This window comes from Schistocerca americana, chromosome 1 (assembly GCF_021461395.2).
Source record: "Schistocerca americana isolate TAMUIC-IGC-003095 chromosome 1, iqSchAmer2.1, whole genome shotgun sequence".
Classification (NCBI taxonomy): domain Eukaryota; kingdom Metazoa; phylum Arthropoda; class Insecta; order Orthoptera; family Acrididae; genus Schistocerca; species Schistocerca americana.
The window spans coordinates 1,051,751,700-1,051,757,911 of NC_060119.1; positions in this window are offsets into that span (position 1 = coordinate 1,051,751,700).

The following is a 6,212-nucleotide window of genomic DNA, read 5'->3' on the forward strand; positions in this document are numbered from 1 at the left end:
CTCTAGTCTGCATATATATCTGTCTCTGCCTTGTACCAACCACAAGCCATGGGCCATGTTACTAAGATCTATGCCTACAGTAAGGTACCAGAAAGTGCCCACAGCTTCATTACCCAGTGACATGTCACCACTTATGGTAGTATAACCTTCTGAAAAAAGATTTGTCCTCCTGTGTCTTGGGGCAGCTGCTCATGTCGTTAGGTCCATCATTCATTTAATTTGTTACAGTTTATGATTTTGGATATTTAATTTCCCTTTTTTCTTGATCTCACGCATTGCAGCTTTGTTAGTTGAAACCACAATCAGGTCCAAATCCACAGGCAGGGTCATTGATAAAGTGCAATACTTAGAACTGGAAGTATATTCACTACCGACACAAATGTACAGCAGGTCAGAACTGTTCTCCTGGCAAGGTGTGCAGCCATTTACACAAACATTGGATGTTCCTGTATGCTACTATTTATACAACCATTGTATATTCCATATGTACAAATATTACGAACATGAGATATTTCAAGAAGCTTCCAGAAATGGTAAGTATGAGGTTACAAATAATTACAGGTAGTTGGGTTTGAACCAGCAACTCACAACATGTCGCCAATAACACTAAGCACTACATCACATTGCATTTGCCACAAATTGTGGCAGTATTATAGATGTTTAAGAAAGGAAAGTAGTAATATGTATTGGAGTGTTAATTTACTTTTTGCTTGCCTTTTAGAAATTATATTCCAGGAGTCTTAACAGGAAATTATAAAGTATTATGGAGCTGAAAATTGTTATAGAGTTAATATTTATAGAGCAACAGTTGTGTTTTAGGAAAGGTTTTTCCAAAGCTAGTGAAATATTTGTTTTGAAACTGGTATTTGAAGGCAACAGGAAGTTTTCCAGCAAATGAAATTAGCTTTTACAGATTTCTACAAATTGTTTGACATAGTTGCTAGAGAAAGGCTTCCTACTGAAACACATACATATCCCTTACTCATTTTATCACACGTTGAAACTATTTACGAAAATTCAATAATTGTTATTGATGTTGATTAAAAAATAAGTGCTCTGCTATCAGTAGATAAAGGAGTGAAACAACAAAGTAGTTTATTCATTACATTATTTAATATTCATATTGATGATGCTGTTCGCAGATAAGCTTTTGTAATTAACAATAGGGTTAAGATAAATGACATTCGCCTCAGTATACTAATTTCCTCACCCTCAGTTTTATTGATGAGGATGACCTACAAACAGTAACACATGCAGGATATTTTGGTATAAGTCATAAAACTGAAACAATGGCATATTTACGCAAAAGGTCTGTCTGATGTAAAATAGTTGAAAAATATGAGTCATGTAAACCACTTTTACGGTGTGGTTGGTCACTTATTCATTATTACGGCAAGAACAACAAAAAAAATAAAGTTAACGATTTTCGATATTTTGTCAGACTGGGGCTGCTACAGTGGGGCAGTGCGAGGCTTTCTTCCAACATACAAACCCGAATTGGACCATCTGGGACTGGTACACTTTATACCCTCCGCCACTCACCATACTCTGACTTTCAAAGTGTAGACATAGATTTACACTTGATTTCTGTTTTTTAAGATCTTCGTGTACTACGATAGGTGCCTCAGAATCCGATAACCCATGTATTTACTTCATTCACTTCCTCTAACAAGACGTCACACGATCTGTTGCTATTCTTCCCAAAAGTCTTCTTGGTTATGTAAGTCGAGCTGCAGGACAGTACACCATGAGTAATAAAAGTTTCTTTCTCTATGCTGCCAAACACCAATTCACTACATTGTTTGGAAATACTGATCGTAATAAGAGTGATGTTTTTGTAATGAATGTCCATAGCTGTTGATGATACCACATATGATTTCGGAACCGCAGGTTGTCTCACAGGGCACCTGCGAGTAGCATTAGTGGCGGAACTGAGACTGAAAGACCTTGACCTACCCTCTCACAGAGGATATATACAGAATCAAATGCACTGAAATGAACTGAATGAATCTGTGGGATGAAATCGATGATAATGAAATGGAATGCTATCAGTGCAAATCTTTCTGGTACGCTGAATAGACAAGTAATAAAAATGCCGTAACAAGTATCAGACTCGAACCTGGTTCAAATGGCTCTGAGCACTATGGGACTCAACATCTTAGGTCATAAGTCCCCTAGAACTTAGAACTACTTAAACCTAACTAACCTAAGGACATCACACACACCCATGCCCGAGGCAGGATTCGAACCTGCGACCGTAGCGGTCCCGCGGTTCCGGACGGCAGCGCCAGAACCGCACGGCCACCGCGGCCGGCTCGAACCTGGATCATCTGCTTATTGCGACCTCTTGCCTTAATCCTCAGACTATCTGAGCACGCCTCCAGAAAAAAAACTAACGATGCACCACGAAGGATTTATCTGAATGTGACGGAAATCGATAGATGTGATGTACATATATGGACAAACAAATGACCACAATTACAGAAAAATTGGACGATATATTCGGAAGAAAGAACCTCTCAAATTGGACACATTAATAATGTGATTGTTAACCTCTGGCCCTTATGCAAGCAGTTATTCAGCTTGACATTGATGGATACAGTTGTTGGACGTCCCACTTTGAGATATCATGCCAGTTCTGTCCAATTGGCGCGTTATTTCGTCGAAATCCCGACCTGGCTGGAGGGTCCTGCCCATAATGCTCCAAACGTTTTTCAATTGGGCGTGATCTGGCGCCATTGTTGGCCAAAGTGGAGTTGAGCAAGCTCGAAGACAAGCAGTAGAACGTCTTGCCGTATGCAGCTGGGTATTGTCTTGGTAAAATATAAGCTCAGAATGGCTTGCCTTGAAGGGCAACAGAACGGGGCATTGAACGTCGTCGACATACTGCTGTGCTGTAAGGGTGCTGCGGATGACAAACCAAAGGCGTCCTGCTAGGAAATGAAGTGGCACCCCAGATCAGCACTCCTGATTGTCAGGCTGTATTGTTGGTGACATTCAGGTTGATATTCCACTGCAGTCTGTGGCATCTCCAGCCACATCTTCGCAGGTCATTGGGGATCAGTTCGAAGAGAGATTCATCACTGAAAACAATTCTACTTGAGTCAACGAGATACCAGGAGGAATAAACCCGACACCACTTCAAACAGGGTTGTTGGTGTAGAGAAGTCAATGGTAGTCGGCGCAAGGAGAGCTGCTTCCTTAATGGTCCCTGTGGTCACTGAAGCACCAGTTATACATCGGATTGATGATAATGATGAGACCGGGACTCTGAGCGCCTCTCTGACGATTGCTTGGTCTTCATGTTCTCTCATCTCTCTAGATCTACTTTTTCCTTCTTGACACTGTGTTTGGCCATGGCTCAACCATTCTTGCCTGTGCTGTCGAATAGTGGCATGGCTCCTATTCAAACGTCGAGCTATTCGCCGATTACTCCAACTGGCATCTTTGAGCCCAACTACATGTCCTCTCTCTAATGCTGACATCTGTGTATGCTGTTCACATGCCTGTATGCGAGGCACAGTTCTATCCAACACAGTATATGGAACAAAATTCACAGACTTCATGCACTGGTATCTACATGTCCTGTATTTACCATCCTCGCCAGCTGCACAGTGAAATGGTGCAGTTGCACCACACATTCATCTATCGGCTGTCAGTTTCTAATTTTTCTTTTTTGTAGGTATTTATGTAAACATCAATTTGTGGCCCATTTGCTTAACATTTCTGTGGTGCGTCTCTTTTCAACTCTTAAAGTGTATATCCCTTGTGGAAGGGTAAGACTCTCCTCTACTGACTTATTGGTGTTACTGGTGTTCGAAATCGCTGGTGGAAATGTCATGAGACGGGCTCAGATAGCCAAAGGATCGAGGTAACTGTTTCCCCTTTTCTACTTTCCTCTGATTATGCCTGTATGGCAAAGATTTTCCCTTTGGCTACCACTATAATCAGTTCTTGCTCTATTCTCAACAACAACAACTACAAAGCACCCTACTACATTCACACCTGCGAATCTTACATGACACATCTGCTGTTCAGCACCCAACTGCCTACTAACCTGCAATTGTTCTCATTTTTTCATCCGTGTTCAGAGGCAGTTCCGTAATGTAGGGCACAAAATACACTGACGAACGAGAACATTAACGGCATTATTCACCGAAAGACCGAATGCATTCTGGTGGTGTTACAGGTATATGACATGGTAAGAAAGGTTACAAGGTGGGCACATAAAACTGGTCAGTAAGATATGTCATCTACCTTGAGAGGGATAACCCAACTTACATGATCTGCATCTGGGACGTATTATGTAAGCTGTGTTGCCTATCTTACGGTGCATGAAATATTTTATGTGCCAATTTTATTTTTCGCACACTGTACGTAAACGGAGCAGAGACGAATGGAAGCTCATTCCATGCAACAAATGGGTGGGAAATGCGAAATTCACCAGATAAGCGACTTCGATAAATAGCATATTTTAAATCCTGACGCCCGGGAATGAGCAAGTCGGAAACGGCGTAAGTGTTCACATTCTTCATGGCATCTATGGAAAGTGGCTGCAGAACAGTGAAGCCACGAGTACGTGACAATGTGTCATCCTAACTGCCGTCTGCTTCATGTCTGCTGTGCAGCGGGCTACCTTAATTTAAGTATTAACTGTATTTTTCTTACTTGTCACTTCTTCTTCCGTGTGTTTTTGCTTTTAGGAAGCTTTAATTGTCGAGTGCTAGTGATAGTGTTCCATAGATTTCGTGTTTGTTTTGAATACAGTCAGAGAGAGTCCCTTTAGTCAACCATAGTGCCAGTAGTGCTAGTGTTTGTTTTCAATACAGTCCAGAGACAGGTAGTGCTATTTTCATTTTTTTCTACAAGAAGTGGCTAGCAACCACAGTTTAGTCAACTATCAGCCGCCTTTAGTGAATTATTAGTCTAGTTAAAAGTTGATTAACTCTCTACAGTAAATTGATTTCTTAGCATGGATAGGATGTGTGACTGCTGTGTACGGACGCAGGAGGAACTGGCCACTGTTCGCGAACAGCTGAGCGTGTTGATGGCCTCGGTCAGCCGTCTTCAGGCTGCTGTCTCGGAGTGTAGCGGCAGTGGAGAGTCTGGCGCGTCGCATGCTACACCCCAGGTGTTACATGCTTCACCCACTGTCCCTGCTGTCGAGACATCTTCGCGGGTACCGGGCGCGGTTGGGCCACCCTCTCCCCAAGGGGAGTGGCGGGTTCAGCGGCGTTCGCGGCGCACGAGGCGGAGGGTCAATGTGGAGGCTGGCCGTGTGGCATCGCCCGCTCTGCCTGTGAGTGGACATGTGGCCGCTCCTTCAGCAAAGTCCGAGCAGGCACACGGGGGGAGGGGTTTATTAGTTATTGGGAGCTCCAACGTTAGGCGGGTGATGGAGCCCATTAGGGAAATAGCGGAAAGGTCGGGGAAGAAGGCCAGTGTTCACTCTGTCTGCTTGCCGGGGGGTCTCATCCGAGATGTGGAGGAGGCCCTGTCGGCGGCGATAGAGAGCACTGGGTGCACTCGACTGCAAATTGTTGCTCATGTCGGCACCAATGACTCCTGCCGTCTGGGTTCAGAGGTCATCCTCAGTTCGTACAGGCGGTTGGCGGAATTAGTGAAGGCGGAAAGCCTCGCTCGTGGGGTGGAATCAGAGCTAACTATTTTTAGTATCGCTCCCAGAACCGATCGCGGTCCTCTGGTTTGGAGCCGAGTGGAAGGCTTAAACCAGAGGCTCCGACGATTCTGCGGAGATCTGGGGTGCAAATTTCTCGACCTCCGCTATCGAGTGGAGAAATGTAGGGTCCCCCTGAATAGGTCAGGCGTGCACTACACACCGGAAGCGGCTACAAGGGTAGCGGAGTACGTGTGGAGTGCACATGTGGGTTTTTTAGGTTAGAGAATTCCCTCCGTACGCCCGACAAGTCGGCTCCAGAGACGCGGCAAGGTAGGAGTAGGCAAAATGCAACAGGGAATAACAATATTAATGTGCTAATAGTAAACTGCAGGAGCGTCTATAGAAAGGTCCCAGAACTGCTCTCATTAATAAACGGCCACAACGCCCATATAGTACCAGCGGCAGAAAGGTGGCTGAAACCAGACGTAAACAGTAATGAAATCCTAAACTCAGGTTGGAATGTATACCGCAGAGACAGGCTGGACAGTGAAGGGGGAGGCGTGTTTATAGCGATAAGAAGTGCAATAGTATC